This window comes from Gallus gallus, chromosome 3, assembly GCF_016699485.2.
Source record: "Gallus gallus isolate bGalGal1 chromosome 3, bGalGal1.mat.broiler.GRCg7b, whole genome shotgun sequence".
Lineage (NCBI taxonomy): Eukaryota > Metazoa > Chordata > Aves > Galliformes > Phasianidae > Gallus > Gallus gallus.
In genome coordinates this window covers 110,433,403-110,450,050 of record NC_052534.1, presented here as the reverse complement: position 1 = coordinate 110,450,050, position 16,648 = coordinate 110,433,403, and the positions used below count along the sequence as shown (strand labels likewise).

Sequence of the window (16,648 nt, the reverse complement as noted above, 5' to 3'; positions counted from 1 at the left end):
CAAGCTGCTATTTGAACCAGAGTGAAGCATTTAAAAAGTTGATTTGAAGCATTCTAGTGATTGAAAGTATTCCATGAGGCTAATTTGTATTCTGTCTTTAAATACTTGCAATCTCTGTGCCTGCCCTTTGTGAAATCAGAGAGGTAGGGCACCTCGTGTCTTTCTTCAGAATGAAGTTTTCCAATTCCTCGTTTATTCTTGTACCTTTACCCTGAAAACTTTCCCATGTTTTTAGTATCTGCAGCCTCTGAAATAGGCTTTGTATGTCAGTAGCAGTTGCACAAATGTCAGTTGGGGATGATGCAGAATTTCCTTGCTTCTTGTACTCGATAGTATAATCACTAGTACGTGTGTTACTGCTGAAGATGTTGGACTAGTCATCCCTTTTAAACAAAACAGACTCCATAACTTGCTGGGCTTTTTCCAGCTTGCTGTTTCTGACCTCCTGTCTCGTGTCTGAGAATTAAGCTCTCCACTGTTTGATTTTATATTCAGGACTCTGCATGTGTCTGTACTGAAATTAGAATCATAAAATAGTGGAATCATTTGACAGACCTACTTATACCTTTTTAATATCTGTAGTGTGTGGAGAGCATCCATTCATTTACTGCCTTCTAAAATCATCTGGGAGTTACAGAAGATCGTTGTGCAGCAGTGAGCTGGGGGTGTACATGCAAGCAGCTACTAGATTTCACTGAAGGGTTTTTAATTTTTAATATTATTATAAATGGGACTGTTGTTTTTTATCATTGTATCATACTCCCTTCTGGACAGCTGTTTGCTTACAGAATCTCCTGGGTTTTGTGGTTCTTCAGAATACCACCTGACTTGTACTATAAAATCCTCATGCCACTATGTCATAGAACCATGGAATCATAGAATGGCTTGAGGTGGAAAGGACCCGAAAGATCCTCCAGTTCCAGCCTCCCTGCCCTGGACAGGGTTGCCAACTATTAGGTTGGGCACCAGATCAGGTTCCCCTGAGCCCCATCCAACCAGCCTTGAAAGCCTTCTGGGCACATATGTCCCACAGCTGTGTTGATTTGGCCAGCCCAACCTGCAAGGCATTGCTTAAAAATAACGGTGTATGAGAGTTCAGCATCAGCACTTGTTATATTCTGTACAACTACATGTGGAAAAGAAAGATTTCTTCTCTGAGGCACTGAGGATTTTGAGTTGAAGTGTTACTGTGACACAAGTCAGGAAGAAGGAATATTTGATTCATGAGTCTTAATTCAGAGGTGTTGTAGGATGTTCAGAACACGTCAGCAAGATTGACTTTTAGGAATGCAGATGGGCTGATGTTTAACAGATTAAAAACGAAATGAACAGTGCTATTAAGAGAGAGACAAAGAGATATGACATTATTCACAAAGCATGACCATGTTTCTTTGCAATTACCAGTTCTGATGTGTGATGCAGTTACCGATGGTTTGAGCGTCAGAGAAGAAGTTGGAGCAGAATTTGTAAGTGCCAGTGAGGGCAGATAGGTACAATGAGTCCTGGTTTTGGTTTTCCTCCCCCCCCCGTTTTCCTCCCTTCCTTCAACTTCTTTATATGTTAAGCGTCTTGATCAAACTCATCATCTTCCTGAGGAAAGAAATTCCATTCTGAGACATCAAATACAAGCAGTTTACTAAAAGCTGTAAGTGCAATAGCTCCCAAAGTTCCTGATTGTCCTGGTTTTATCAGTATTCCATACTGTAACATCATGAAACAAGCTGTGTAGTGCTGGAGCAGTGCTGGAGAGCTGCACTTTTCCTGCATCAGCTCCTTGGCTATTTGTTCTTCCTGGGTCCTGGCAGTGTCAGCTATTCTTATGTGAGATCCAGCATCTTCCAGAGGAAGATGCACTGAGACGGAGACAGACTTCAGTTCCCAGCAGTCTCCAATACCCTCCATGTGATTTCCAGTTTGGGGTAGAACAGCGTAGAATTGGGGGACAAGGCTCTTTTCCATTTCCATCAGTGTAATGAGCAGCATGGTTGGAACGCCTTTCTTGCCCATTTGTTTGTTACCTGTAGCTCCTTTTCATAATGTATTGTCCTACAGTCTTTTATCATTTGTAGTGAATCAGTTATCCCTCCTTATCTTGGCTGCATCCTTTGTACTTCTTCCCCCTCGGAAGACGGGAAAAAGGGAGATGGGAGAAGCCTTGTTGCTTGTGTAATAGAATCAGCTAAACCACAACGCCGATTTGTGAAGCCCTTTTAGGAGCTGAGGCTCAATTTCCTTGCACGCTTCCAGGACCATCAGCATTTCCATTTCCAGGTTTGGGATGCAGCACAGTCTGGGGACTCTTGATTCTGCCCTGTGTTGTCCTGACGTAGCAAACACTCTTTTCTAAGCCCCTTGAGGCTCTAAGTATGCAGTTTCATTGGGCTTTCTGCTTCTTCTTTAATCACTGTTAGAAAGGAACAGCATCAATGGTGCTAAACAAGTCTGATGAAGACATTCATGTCTCCTTTTGTTTATTATTACCTTTGATTTTTAAGAACAGCATTCTTGATTCTGTTTTCTAACACATGGAACATGCTTGTGGATATGGAGCTGCTTAGAGGATTTGGGTTTGGGGATGGATTGGTGGCCTCAAGATTTACCCAGAGGATCTCCAAGGGAATTGCGTGTCTTAAATTAAGTGACTGTTCATTGTAAATTTATGTCGCTTTCACCGACTTAGTGCAGCAAAGGTGGTGTTGGAATGTTGCAATAATACAAACTGACTGCGAAGCCATTCCACTGTTAGTATTGCGGTGTCTGCATCCACAGAGGTGTTCTACTGTGTTTAAAAAATAGCTGTGGAAAAACAATGCCTGCTTGAGTGTTTCTGCCTCTGTCTTCTGACTGTGACCCAACATGAACTCATTTATGTAATGCTTCATTGCAGCAGCGCTGCTGCAGGGCTGTGGCGGTTCCTGTGATCAGAGGTAGCTCTACCTCCACTTCTAAATGTCTTCCCTGCAAAGAAATTCAACAAATGCCATGTTTTGAAGGAGGGAGTTTATTCATGAGCACAGCACACCAATACAGTGCAGGCACTGCAAGGTGGTGTTTTATCTGCAGCTGCTGTGCTAGGTGAGCTTGCTGAGAGGGCTGTCTTTGTTCTTTCATACCTTAGTGTCTTGCCAAAGACTCCTTCTTTTTCTCCTGATGCAATTCCTTCCCCTCTGCAGGCGAAGGACAGTAGTTGAGTACTACAGTATGGTGAAGCTTGGTTGATACATGTAGTTTTTTTGCTGTGGTACCAAATGCAGAACAACTGTGTTGTTTGGGAGGATTTTGGTGTGTAACACGGGTGAGTTTTCAGATAGTTGAACATTGCTATAGTTGTCCCAAATTTCGTAGATGATTCTTCATGACTGCGCTATCAGTAGCTTTCAAGGAGTTAATCTCAGCGTAACACAATAAACCATAACGCACAGTTTTAGGCCAAGGACCTTCTCAATTATCTCCATCATTTGTGGAACTTGTAATTTCTTGACTGTAGCACAAATCTAATGTACGCAAGGATAGATACTTTCAGATGGGCTTCCAGGCCAGAATTCAGAGCCAGAAATCTGTACCACATTGTGTCCAAGAGCACTGGTAAGAGGGCCTGGATGCCCCATATTTTTTCTTGGATTTGCCTCCATATTTGAAGAGCACAGGCTTTGTAGCATAAAGATATAACTTTAGATCATTCCTACTCTGATCATGAGCACTCATTTCATTTTAAGAATTAACTGGTAGAAGCAACCAATTGTCAGCTAAAACATTGTAAAGTAGTGATCAGTGACCAGACGTCTGTCAAGAATCACATCTGTAAGACTTGCATACACTCTTAAGCTAAGTCCGACTTCTCCAGTGGAGTGTGTTCCCTGGGACAATAATTCAGACTCATTTCCATGTCACAGATTCTTGCAACTATTCACAGCATAACTCAATCGACAGTACTGAGTGTTAGGTATTCTCCTTGCTTTATCTCAGATGCTGGAGCTCATTTGTAGGACTTATTTTTTCTACCTGTTGTCTTTTGTTCTTTGTTTTCACTGTTCCCTACTCTTCCAGTTTCTATATGGGTAAAATTTCACATCTTAGCTTACGTTTTATGTTAGCATGTACTTGTCTCCTGTTCCTGCTCATGATGAGTTAGCCTGGAGGAAAATGCTGTAATTGAATGTCCATTCATGTGTGCTTTCAGTACTTCCCTTAAAATATAGCTACATATAGAAGCCTTGTCAAGAACAGAAGCAACAGAAATGTCAGCTCCACCATTCCGTGCAATATAAAGCAGTCATCACAGGGACAAATAATCCTTATTTGATGTGGGAATATCTCACAACTTCCAAGGCTCTCCCCTTGACTCTGCCACTGATCTCCCAATTGACCACTGCAAACTAAAATTGGAATGCTTTGAGTAGATAATGCCAGCGACACCCAAGAGGAGCTCTGAGGACTGTAGTGAAACTCAGCTGTAGCTCCCAGTCAAAATTATTGCAGAGAATATTTTGGTAGGGATGTGTCTGGCTCTACCGGAACACAGACAATATCCACTGTGCAGCTGAGCTTATGTTCTCTATCACTAACTTGTCAGTTCAAGCAACAATATTCCTTATGTAGCTTTGCTGCAGCTGGACCAAGCTGATGCATTCACACACCAAATGCTGTCCAACAGCATTAAGTAGCTTTGACAGCTTGGGAGAGCATCAGAAACATGGAATCATAGAAGCACAGGAAGGTTTTGGTTGGAAGGGACTTAAAGGCCATCTAGTTCCAAGTCCCCTAGCCATGGGCAGGGACACCTTCCATAGATCAGGTTGCCCAAATCACAGAATTGCAGAATTGCAGGGATTGGAATGGACCTCAAGAGATCATAGTGTCCAAACCCCTACTAAAGCAGTTCCCTACAGTGGGTGGCACAGGTAGGTGCCCAGATGGGTCTTGAATATCTCCACAGAAGGAGACTGCACAACCTATCCAGGCAGCCTATTTCAGTGCTCCCTCACCCTTACTGTAAATAAATTCTTCTGCATGTTTGTATGGAACTTCCTATGTTCAAGTTTGAGGCTATTACTCCTTTTCCTGTTGCTACACACCACCAAGAAGAGCCTGGCCTCATCCATTTGCTTCCCACCTTTCTTCAGTTATCTAATTAATTAATCAGATCCCACCTCAGTCCTCTTTTCCCCAGGCTGAACAGACCCAGGTTACTCAGCCTTTTCTCATAGGGGAGATGCTCCAGTCCTCTTATCTCTGTGGCCCTCCTTCTAAGAGATGCCTGCCTTTCTCAAACTGCGGAGCCCAGAACTGGACACGTGAATTCATATTTCAGTCGAAATGATCCTCAAAGGCTTCCAGTGTACTTCTGTCCTTTCTCTTGCAGGTGTCTGGTGAGCCTTTGGTTTTTGTTACTCAAAGGAGATTTTGCCTTATTGGCAGTCTTCCTGGTTTTAATTACCTCTGATTCTGAATTTGCAGTAGCTTCAGTTTGCTTTGGACAAGCAGTGCTGTCTTCCATATGATTAAATCTACTACTGGGGACAAAGGGTGGGAGGGAACTGATTCATCAGAAATAGTATCTCAAATCCATTTGTTTAGCTCTGCAGAGCTCTGGGAAATGTTTCCCTTAAAAACCACAAACTGTGGTACTTGGAGATCAGCAGCTGGGTGGTTCTGCTGAGTATAGAAACCAACAGCTCTCTATGTGGGCTAATTAGAGGCACAGAGACCTTGCTGGTACCTCTGTGACATTAGATTATTCATGCAGGGTATGGTCATACTAGAAAACTTGCTGGAATCTCAACACAGAACTGTGTTTTGAACTTACCTTGATAAGTTCAAAGCCATCGGTGTTCTGCCTGGGCTCCCCTTCGCTGCTGCAGCCCGCTTCCTCCGAGAACAGCTAGAAGAGGAAAGGTACTTTTAAGTTCCTCTTTGTAAACAAAATCATAATTGCTGGAAAAATAAAGAAAGTGATGTAATGTGAACCTCCTGGAGTGACTGGGGAAGGTGATACAGAGGCTTCCCAGAAGTTACACACTGAGAAACATTCTTAATCTCCTAGATAATGTACAAAAGGAATGATACTTCTTAGCTGCAAGTCTTCACAAGCTGAGGGTGCAGTTTATAAAGCTGTATTTGGCTCCCTCTCCTTTTCCTCTTTTGTTGTGATCCTTCACCTTCATCTGTTATCATACCTCAGTGATTTATCGACGTCAGAAACGATTGATTCATAAGGCTGGAAGAACATCCATCAGGGGAGCAGAGAACGTGCCACCATTTCCTCCTAGGCTTTCATTAGCTGTAGCTTTCCTTTTGGAAGTTTTATTTACACCTTTCTATCCCTAGACTAAGACGTATAATGTTTAAAAATAATTTTCTACAATTAATCTTTCGTTTCTCTGGGCTTTTTAAAAGCTCGGTTCAGATTACCGATGGTCTCTATGCTTGACAGCTGATGGAAATAGAAAATGCAGCCTGACTTCTTGTTGCCTACACTCAGTGAATGAGCAGTCAGAATTAAAAGATGCCCTGATTCAGATTCTTTCATTCAAGACAGAGAATGTAAGCTCTGCAGATACTCCGTGATTCTATAAAACATCCGTGGGGTAGGAATGACACTCAGTGTCTTTGAAAGATCAGTTGCCCTTTGTTTACATTCTGGGGTTTTAAATGCCGTAGGTTGCGGTGAAATGCGCTTCTGGTATTTTCAGGTTATTACAGCAAGCAAAATGAAGAGGGTTCTATTTGAGAGTTTCCATACCAAGTTCCACCATTAACGAGATGCTCCTAGGTTAAAAATACCTTCCACGTGTGACTTCGTATGTCTTTTCTTACATTAGTGGCATATTGGAGAGGAAAACGTGGAGTAAGCCTGAAAGTGGTAAGTGGAGGTTAAAGGTGTAGCCAAGTCAAGTGCTGGGGAGTTTCAGCTGTAGAGAGCTGATGTTTTGAGTTATAATAAGTGATTAATGTTTCTAACATGAGCGGGTTGGGGAGTTAGAAGGGCTTGCAGCAACAGCTTGGTGAAGTATGGTGAAACCTGCTTTTAGGGATGTTTTATTTATAGCACACTCATTAGGCTGAACAGAATGGACAACGTGTGCTTATGTGGTTAATGATAAATCCATCTGAGGACTAAACCAGTCTGCTGGGTTATGAGAAAGCCATTTGTAGGTCAGATTTTCAGGAGAGAGAAGGACTTGAAAGAAACAATTCTTGTTTGCTTTGGGGGTGCAGGGAGAGAATGGAAGTTGAAATCAGCTTTTCTTCTGCTGAAAGTAAGCAGGATTTAAATGTTACAGCTCTTTATTCATTTTTTAAAGGTCACTTGCCTGTGTAGCTGGTTACATAAATACTGAAAGTAAAGGGGAAGAAGTAGGCATACCTAGAAAATGAGCAAGGGTGTTTTATAAAATAGCAGGGCATCTAATAATAATGTGTGAGAACTGCAGAGATGCTGTGAAACTGCAAAAGCCAGAAAAAGTTTCATCTTTGTGGCATTATGGTTTTCTTTGTGGGATTCAGAAACACTATCATGAAATTAAAGATACTGGACTAAAAAATTGTATGTAGAGCTGCTTGTTCCTTCTGTTTGGATTCACAAGACCTCCATCCTGCCTCCATGCATGCCTGAGGGTAAACAGTCAGAATCATATCACAGAATCACAGAATGGCCTGGGTTGGAAGGGACCCCAAGGATCATGAAGCTCCAACCCCTCCCACTGCAGACAGAGCCACCAACATCCACGTTTCATAGCAGCCCAAGCTGCCCAGGTCCCCATCCAACCTGGCCCTGAACCCCTCCAGGGATGGACGGGGCATCCACGGCCTCTCTGGGCAGCTGTTCAGCACCTCACCACTCTCATAGGAAAGAACTTGTCTGAAATAGTCTTTCAGCTAAGAACTCGTTTCCCCTGAATGATAAAACAAGATGAAAATATAGCTAAAAAACCAATACTTTGGCACATCATTAGTGTTGTGGTTTTGGGTATAGATCTACTGACAGGATAAAATAGATTGATTCCTCTCTTAAATCCTTATTCAAGTAGGGGAGGTCATTCATCTGCAAGTGCCACTGTTGACTACTACAGACCATGCAGCTGCTGGATGTCAAAGTGTTCAAAATAAGCTTCAGAGAGTTTCCATTAAACAAAAAACAACAACAAACTGGTAAATCAAAGAAACCAAACTCTTGCTCGTTCCTTTTATGTAGCAGCCAAATGCAAAGACGTGTTATTTCTCTCTGGGCTCGCATTCCTTGCTTGTCTTATGTACTTAGGAGAACTAAAAACCTCACCGGTAAATGACTGTCAGGAGGGGTTTGGTGCACTGTACGTCCTCACGGATAAACCTAGGCAAAACCTATCTGGGACACACCTTTTCCCTGCCACTATTCTTATTTTTAGGTAGAAATGTAAACAATGCTGTGTTTGTTGTCAGAGAAGCTAATTGCAAAGTGAGTGCTCTCAAATGCGCTGCCCACACCTTTTCCAGGTGTTGCTGCAGGTGTTGTTTGTAAGTGAGCAATGTGTATCAGGACTTTGAAAGCTGATGGATTATTCTGAGAAGGTATTTTTGGAGTGAGAAAATGCCACCTAATAAAGAAATGCGTTATTCTGTTTATAAATACACAGCAAAGTGAAGGAAGCTGCCTCAGATTAATTCTTCCTGAAAGCCAAATTATTACACTCAGGATAATGAGCTAATAAGAGACAGAGTGGCTTCTCCCTCTCTTGCAGTCTGGAGGGGATGCCCTGCTGAGGAGATAGGCTTCAGTGCCGCACAGCTTATTGGGCTTCAGCAGCGACTGCTGAACCAAATGGTCTCATCAGAGTCTGCCATGTTTCCAGTGTCAGAAGGCATCAGGATGCTATTATCACAGTTATTTTACATATGATAAAGAATTGGTGTGTCGTTATGCCAGGCAAAAATATCCTGTGTTTGGCCCCTGTGTTAGACACTGAAAAATGAGGTGCTGAGATGGAGACAATTACTGAGGCTTGCCCTCCGTGGCCCCTGGATTAGGAGGGGCAGCTCTGGAGGTGATCCATCTCACCTGTCTTAAGCTGTGTTTGGATACGGCCATTATCCCTCCCAGTCTCTGTTAACTACCGAGAGGCAGTGCAGGAGTTCAACTCAGATACGACTGAGATGAGCAGAGGTGCAGCCTGTCCCTTGGGTTGGAGGAGCTGCACTTGGGCTTTGAACTGCAAGGGCTAAGGTCCAAGAGGTGTTGTGCTCTTGCTTCAGTGCACAGACAAAAGTCAGAGCCTCCAAACTGAAAAGAGAAATAACAGCTGCGCAGAAAACTGATTCTCACAGGGGTGGGCTTGCATTTTTGTAAGGCCTTGGGATGAAGGAAGACTTTTGTGGGGCTTTTGGGTTACTTGTTGCTCTTAGATGAGTTAGGTGCTGCTGTATTTTAGTTAATTGCTTTAGTTAATTAAATAGTGCCAGCCACTGAAAATCTGTTATCTGTATGTTGTATTACATCATGGCCCCTGGCACATCGGTTATCCCAGCCCAATGACAGCTCTCTGGCATGGCTTGACCCTGGCCTTGTCCAGAGCTCATTCCAACAGGAACTTTGGACGCGGCTGTTCTCTTCTGAAGGTTAAGGCATTAAACTTCCAAAGTGTGTGTGCGTATGGGCTCTGACTGCTGACCCCGCGGCCAAAGACCAGACCCTGCTGAGTTCATTCATACAGATGTGCCTAATGTAAGCAATGCAATGCAATCTCTGTGGGATGAGATGTCATGGGGTTCACCAATGCTCTCTTACAGTCTCTTCATCTTCTGATTTTATTATTTTAATTATCCTATCAAAACATAGTTTTTATTATTCCAATTGTACTCATTTTATTATCCCTGTCAGGATAAGAGTGATGGGGGAACAGGTACAGCATACAGGGCTTTGGAAATAGGATGGTGCTGCCTAATTCTTCATCTACTATTCTCTTGAATCTGTCATGACTTCAGGAATCTGATTCTGGCCTGAATGCCCTAATCTGCATTGTGAACTACCCCTCATACTGAGATATCAGTGTTCTGAGCTGGCTGAACAAACAGATCTCCAAGACCTCTTCTTGACAGTCCACCAGCTCTCATCTGAAACATGACACAGCCTGAGACATCTGTTTTAAGGGCATAACTGCTCTAAGCTTATTTGAACTCAATACAGGGCTCTGTTTATATTTATTTGATTAATTGAAAATAACCTCTTGTTAAGGGAGTGACAACTGATACCTTAAATTGTGTTCAAGTTGTTCACAAGAGAGAAAAAATGCACCAAAGGTTAGGCAGGTCAAAGCCTTTGTTTGGATCAAAGCATATGTTGAACACTGTATAAATGCCAAATATTAAAGTGTTTTGTACAGAAGTTTGAAGTTTGGAGTAAAATAATACCATACCAATAAATCTCAAATTCAGCTCGTTAACAAGCTACCAAATTCGTGGAAGCACAGCACAGAGAGATACTTCTGATAGGCTGGTTGCCAGTGTCAGTGAGGTCATTGCTGTAATACCACATCCAGTTCTGGTAGGCGCATTGAAAATAAAGCCTTTAATGCAATGGAAATGCTCTCCAAAGAGCGGCAGGCACAGTTTGTGGTCTGTCTGTAAAATCTGCCTCACTGTGAGAGACTGAAAAAGCTGAGCTACTTTTATGTATTTAGGACAAGGTTACGAGATAACTTGTCTGTGGTTTTGTAAGGTCAAGCCTATGTGGTGGGGGAAAAGCAGGCTCTGGTTTTCACATGGAGCTGCATGGCCTGGGTGCTTTCCACCAAAATATGAGCTTATGGACTTAAAATGTGCCAGCTGTGCTGAGGGTAAACTGAGACCTGGCTGTGTCTTGGTGGGCTGTAGCCCCTCTGTGTCCATGCCTGTTCTGTTTTAGCTTGGAGAAGAGAAGGCTCCAGGGAGACGTCATTGTGTCCTTCCAATACTTGAAGGGAGCGTATAAACAGGAGGGGGGACAGCTGTTTACGAGGGTGGATAGTGATAGGACAAGGGGGAATGGTTTTAAACTGAGACAGGGGAGGTTTAGGTTGGATATGAGGAGGCAGTTTTTCCCCCAGAGGGTGGTGACGCACTGAACAGGTTGCCCAAGGAGGCTGTGGATGCCCTATCCCTGCAGGCATTCAAGGCCAGGCTGGATGTGGCTCTGGGCAGTCTGGTCTGCTGGTTGGCAACCCTGCACATAGCAGGAGGTTGGAACTCAATGAGCATTGTGGTCCTTTTCAACCCAGGCCATTCTGTGATTCTATGATTCTTTGGCTTATGAGGAAGAATTCTTCTCAGAAAGAGTGATGATGCAGTGATACAGGCAGGCCTGGGAGTCATCCCTGGGGGTGTTGCAGAACCATGGAGATGTGGCACTGAGGGATGTGGTCAGGGGGCACAGTGGGGTGGGCTGGGGTTGGACTTAAGGATCGTAGTGGGTTTTTTTCAACCTTAATGATTCTGTGATTCTTACAGAGCAGATTGAAGGGGGGTGGCCAGAGCTGAGAGTGAGGAATAAAGCCAGAGAAATATAGATGGAAAAGGAAGCTTTTGTTCTTGACAGGGTGATAAGCACTGAAATAACTTATCTGGGATGGGTCATCCTTCACTGAACGTCTCTGATATGGAATGAAAGATGTGCTGTAATTCATAGTGGTGTTGGTTCATAATGGTGCTCTGTGGCTCCAGCAATGCAGGAAATCAGACCAAGTGGTCGCAGTGATCAGAGAAATGTTCTCACCTGGCCTTAAGATAGTTATATGAAGCAGGAATATTTGCAATTCTTCTCCACTGATCATGGAGTGGAGAAGTGTCAGCAAAGCCATCTTCAACCTGAGAAAATTCAATAAGGGAAAAGAAAAAAGCCAACCCAAAGGTCCTACTACATTTCTGTTTGTGGCTAGAATGAATATGGTTGTGTTTTCTTTCCAGGAGGGAGTTGAATCTGGGCTTAGACCTGAGTTTCAGCTGTCCCCATAACTTTCTGTCTGTTGAGATACCTCTGGGCAGGATGAGGGGTAATTCTCCTAATTCCCAGCAGAGTTTCCACCTGGCCTGTGCTCAGTCTCACCTTCACTACTGTAGTGAACAGTAGTGGGGGTGAGACTGGCATCCATCCCAACCACCCTGCAGCAGCAGCATGGGTCCCGAGCCAGGAAGGCAAAAGGACTCCTTAGGAAGTCCTCTGGGATACTTCCAGAGGGTACATGGCACTGCCTGCTGCATCTAACGGATGCTGGAACAATACATGCAAGGTGTTAAGTCTAAAGGATGCTTTGAATTCATAGAATCATAGGATGGCCTGGGTTGGAAGGGACCTTAAAGTCCAATCCCAGCCGCTCCACCGTGGGCTGGTTGCCCCCAGCCAGGTCAGAATGCCCAGGGCCCCATCCAGCCTGGCCTTGGGCACCCCCAAGGATGGGGCACCTCTCTGGTCCAACACCATCACAGCTCCTGCTCGAAGAACAAAGCTCAGATCAGAGCTCCCTTCATTCTCTGCTTTAATTAAACTTCTCACAGTTTCACTTTGTTGTTTTTTTTCCCTCCCCACTCAGCAGATTTTCAGGTTAGTTAATGAGGGGAAAAATTCTCTCCTTCACCCCCCGAATTGCCTCCCCCTTCTTTCATGTCAAGGGCCACGTTTGGATTGGAGCCCGGTGAAGTTTCTGTGTCATTTCCTGTTGCTGCCCGCCCCGACACCGCTCCCAAACACGCTCACTCACACACGCACTCACACACACTCTCCCTCTCTCCCTCTCTCTCTCTCTCACTCTCACACACACACACACACTCACACGCTCTCATTGCCGCCCGCTGCTCCGGGGCTGTGAGCAGCCGCACCGCTCTCCCGTCCCGGCGCTGCGCTGCTCACCCCGACCCCGCCGGCTCAGCTCCCAGGCAAAGCCGAGCGGTAACACAACTTCCTTCTTTTCCCAGCAGCGCTTTTATTTTGATCCCAGGCAGCTGGGTGTTTGAGGCACTGAGTGCCACAGCGCTCTTCTTGCTCAAGAACTTCCTTGCTGGCGGCCGTGGGAGCCGAGCGCTGGGGATGAGGAGCTGAGCGGCGCGGGGCTGCGGGGGGAGGTCAGCAAACGCGAGGCTCGGGCTGCTCTGCAAACGGGAAACCGAAGGAGGAATCATCGTGGCCGTGCGGAAGGTAGGCAGAGAAAGAGAAGGGGTGCGCGGCGTTCTCTCCTACGTGTTTGTCTTTCAGCATCAGCCGTGTGTGCCCCGGTGAGGGGTTTTCCCGAGGCTGGCTGTTGGTGCGTGTGTACGGTCACGGTGGCTGCTGTCTGAAATGATGCTTGCTGGAATCTGCATTGCACATTGCTCAGTGTGGGCACAAATCAGCTGCTTTCCATACAAACCTGCCTGCGGTCTCTTTCCTCTGACATTTCCTTATTTGCTCGCCAAAAGCACATCTATTTATTTATTTGCTGAGAAAATCGCACAAACGTTTGTGCTTTAAAGTGAAGCAGCTGTGACTTCATCTGCTATTTCTGTCCATCTCATCTTGACTGCTTCTCGGACAAGCAGGGCATAATGAAATGACAGCTCTGTCCCAAGCCATGTGCTGGAGCCCATTCTTGGAGCTCCCAGGGTTAAAGCCCTTCTTGAGCTCACTGACCCAGGACAGTAAATTTCAACGTGTCAGCAAAGAGGGAGAGAAGAGCTTGCAGAGCATTAGATACCGTCAGACAGATGGTGGTGCACAACCCCAGGGTCTTCGTGGGCAGGATCAGTTCCAACACCTCCAGCTATGCAGCAGCATTTGGAAGGGCCAACTATATGTATAACATGTACCAGTTAATTAGAAGTGGGGAAGAACACCTCAGATCTAGCCTTGGGAACAGTGATCTTAATGCACTGTGTGCTGTGTGTTTTGCTTCAAGTCACCACTTAACTCGTATTACTCTCTCAGGTCACCCTTGTTTGATATGAGTTCTGCACTGACCCGAGGATAGGAACACAGTGGAAGAAGGTACAGATGGGGATACCCTGAGTGCACCTTGAGCACATCAGTCTCTTGTTGCAGCCTCCAGCTCAGGCCTCCCATGGCCTGGGAACATTCGAGCTCCCTGCCCAGCCTTGGCATTCCTTGTCTTGCTGCCATAGGCAGTGATGGACCCAGGAGACGCTGCTGACAGCCTTGTTTGGATTTGATTTCTAGGCAAAAGCTCAAGGTTTATTTTACAGTTCCTATAAGAAAAGTTTTTTTTTCCTTCTTTTTTTCTTTCGAAATGGAGTTCTGTAGGTAATGCTTTTGTTAGTCTTCCCATCTCCCAGCCTCTTTCTGAGTACCGTGCTACTCCTTCCCGATTTGTCAAAAAATGTTCTTTACTTTCAGTGTTCCCCACAGTTTTCCTCTGGCTGTACCAGTGAGCTGGGCTTGATGGACTGTCCTGGCACACTGGGCACACACATAGCCCTCCACGTGGCTTCTGTGTACTGCTGGGATCTAGGATGGGACAGGACACTCCAGAAAGGCAGTCTGGATGTTATCAACTTGTTTCACAGCGTAGGAAAGTTTAATAATATGTTGGCAGCTATGCCCGTTAGCTTCGGGGCCAAAGAATGGGCTCTGGCACCATTTAGTTTACTAGCAGAGACTCAGTCAAGAGGCTGATGAGCTCGTGTAAGAGGGGGAGGAGAGAAGTTGTAGCAGGAATTACGCCCAGCACACCTAAGAAGCTGAAGAAATAGCATTTACCTGGAACTATGTTTTGTATTTCTAGATGGGGAAGGGACTGCAGTAACAGACTGACATTTGTGCAGGAGTCCAACAATTTAACTCTTAGGGGAACTGAGTCATTGCATGTGCAAGGTGTCTGGGGGTCTGACCGTACTTCAGGTGCTGCTAGGAGGGTGGTTAGGACCTAAAGTTCTTTAGGAATTCATCCCTGTATTTATATGTTGAGAGAAAATGGCTGTTTCAAATGCAGTTTTGGGTGGTCTGATTCTAAACTATCCTAAGACTTAACCCACGGACGCTACAGTGGGATCTTGCCTTAGGTAAGAGCAATGCAATTTCATCCTTAAATTTTGAGTCTAAATGTGAACCCACTTCGTTTCAAGCTGATACCACCCTACTGATTTCAGTGAAGTTATTCCTGATTTACAGCAGTTGAGAGTGGATAAGAGTCCGTGTGTTTGGGAACTGGAGGGTCTGGAGTATCACCAAGACCTTTCTGGCTTTTCTGGCTTTCTCACTTACTCCACATTTCACAGAACCTTGCACTGTGTAAAACCAAATGCTGAAGAGCAGGTCCCTGTCCCGTCTCTTTCCTATGTGAGCATGTTCTCCACACCATGCTTTCAGTGCTGATGTAGCTTTGACAGATGAGTCAAGGGATGGCGATTCCAGTTCTGCTGCTTGCCCTGGGAAAGCACTCTGGAGCCCAACAGACTGTACTGTCTGGAAATATTTCCTGTTGCACAACATAAATTGTCTGTTTCAGTTTAATCCTGTTGTTTTAAATTACATCACCGAAGGATTACCTTGAGTAAAACCTCTCTTCTACACCACCTCACTGCAGTAGGGAAAGGAGTATTGTAAGAGGCCTCAGGTTGTGAAGACTGCGGGAAGGTGTGACGAGCACGTGTTTCCATCCCCCCTTTCTGCATATTCCACAAGTGCAGGGTGAACAAGCCTTGCTTTGTATCAGCTTAGGTGTGCAGCTCTGTACTTCTGGTCCCAGAGTTAGACCCCTTGGAACTGCTGAAAGGAGCTGGAACTCCCTGAAAGGGGGTCATTGCAAGGTGGGGCTGGGCCTTTTCTCTCATGTTACAACAGTAGGATGAGAGGTGATGGCCTCAAGTTGCACTGGGTGAGGTTCAGGTTGGATATTAGGAAAGAATTCTTCTCAGAGTGGTGAGGTGTTGGGACTGTCCCTGGAGGCACTCAGGAGCCGTGGAGGTGTGGCACTGAGGGATGCAGTCAGTGCATGTTGGGGAAGGGTTGGAGCTGCACTAGGAAATCTGGGTGGTCTTCTCCAGTCTTCCTGATTCTGTGGTTCTGTGCTTTGCAGACCATGGTAGCAGCTGAAGTGTCTAGGAGAGATTTCCCATTGCTTGTGGCTGCAGGTGGCTCTGGTGGCCCTGTCAGCTGCTTTCCGTAGTTCAGTGCTTCAGCTCAGTGTGGTGCTCCCTGTCCTTCCTGAGGTTGCTTCAAGGATGCTCTGGTGCTTCATGTTTCCTGTTGCCTCCTTTAGTTTCTGCTGGGATTGGAGCTCCAGTTCTTGTGGTATTTAAGTGCTGATACACTCTACTCAAAGACTCTACTGAGTCTTCAAGTCGCCTGCACAGATCTCGTTTTCATTCTAAGGCAGTGTTGCTACCTGAGGACAGCTCTTGCCTTGCTCTGCAGGGAGCCGTTGATGACTGCTCTGTTTATGGGGTATTGCCATAGCAATGGGGATGTGTAGCTGGGACAGTCAGGAGCCAGAAAGTTGTGTGCCTCCTTCCCTCTCCATCCCTCCCCAAACAGTGTCTTGTTTGCAATGACTATTTTTAAACGTTTGCTACCAGAGGCTGAAGATCACTATCAGTCTGAGCTTTGGCACTGTGCAGCTCACAGTTGTTTAAAATGGTTTGATGCTGAAGGTGGGAGAGTGGCTGGAAGAATTGCTCCTGACAGCTGCCTCAGGTGCTGGTGGCTGTGGCA

The 16,648-nt window shown here is 45.3% G+C and overlaps 1 protein-coding gene across 6 annotated transcripts in view; it reads left to right on the top strand.

Annotated features, from left to right (window-relative positions):
* The window catches only part of EVA1A (eva-1 homolog A, regulator of programmed cell death), a 194,737-nt gene that overhangs the window by 114,435 nt on the left and 63,654 nt on the right, over window positions 1–16,648 (top strand). For 2 of the 6 annotated variants that reach the window (XM_046939292.1, XM_046939294.1), the window contains exon 1: window positions 12,680–13,141. The exons of the other annotated variants lie outside the window; for them this stretch is intronic. The gene's annotated coding sequence lies outside the window, so the exon portion shown is untranslated. Of the gene's footprint in view, window positions 1–12,679; window positions 13,142–16,648 lie in introns of those variants that run through there. 6 annotated transcript variants of the gene reach the window in all.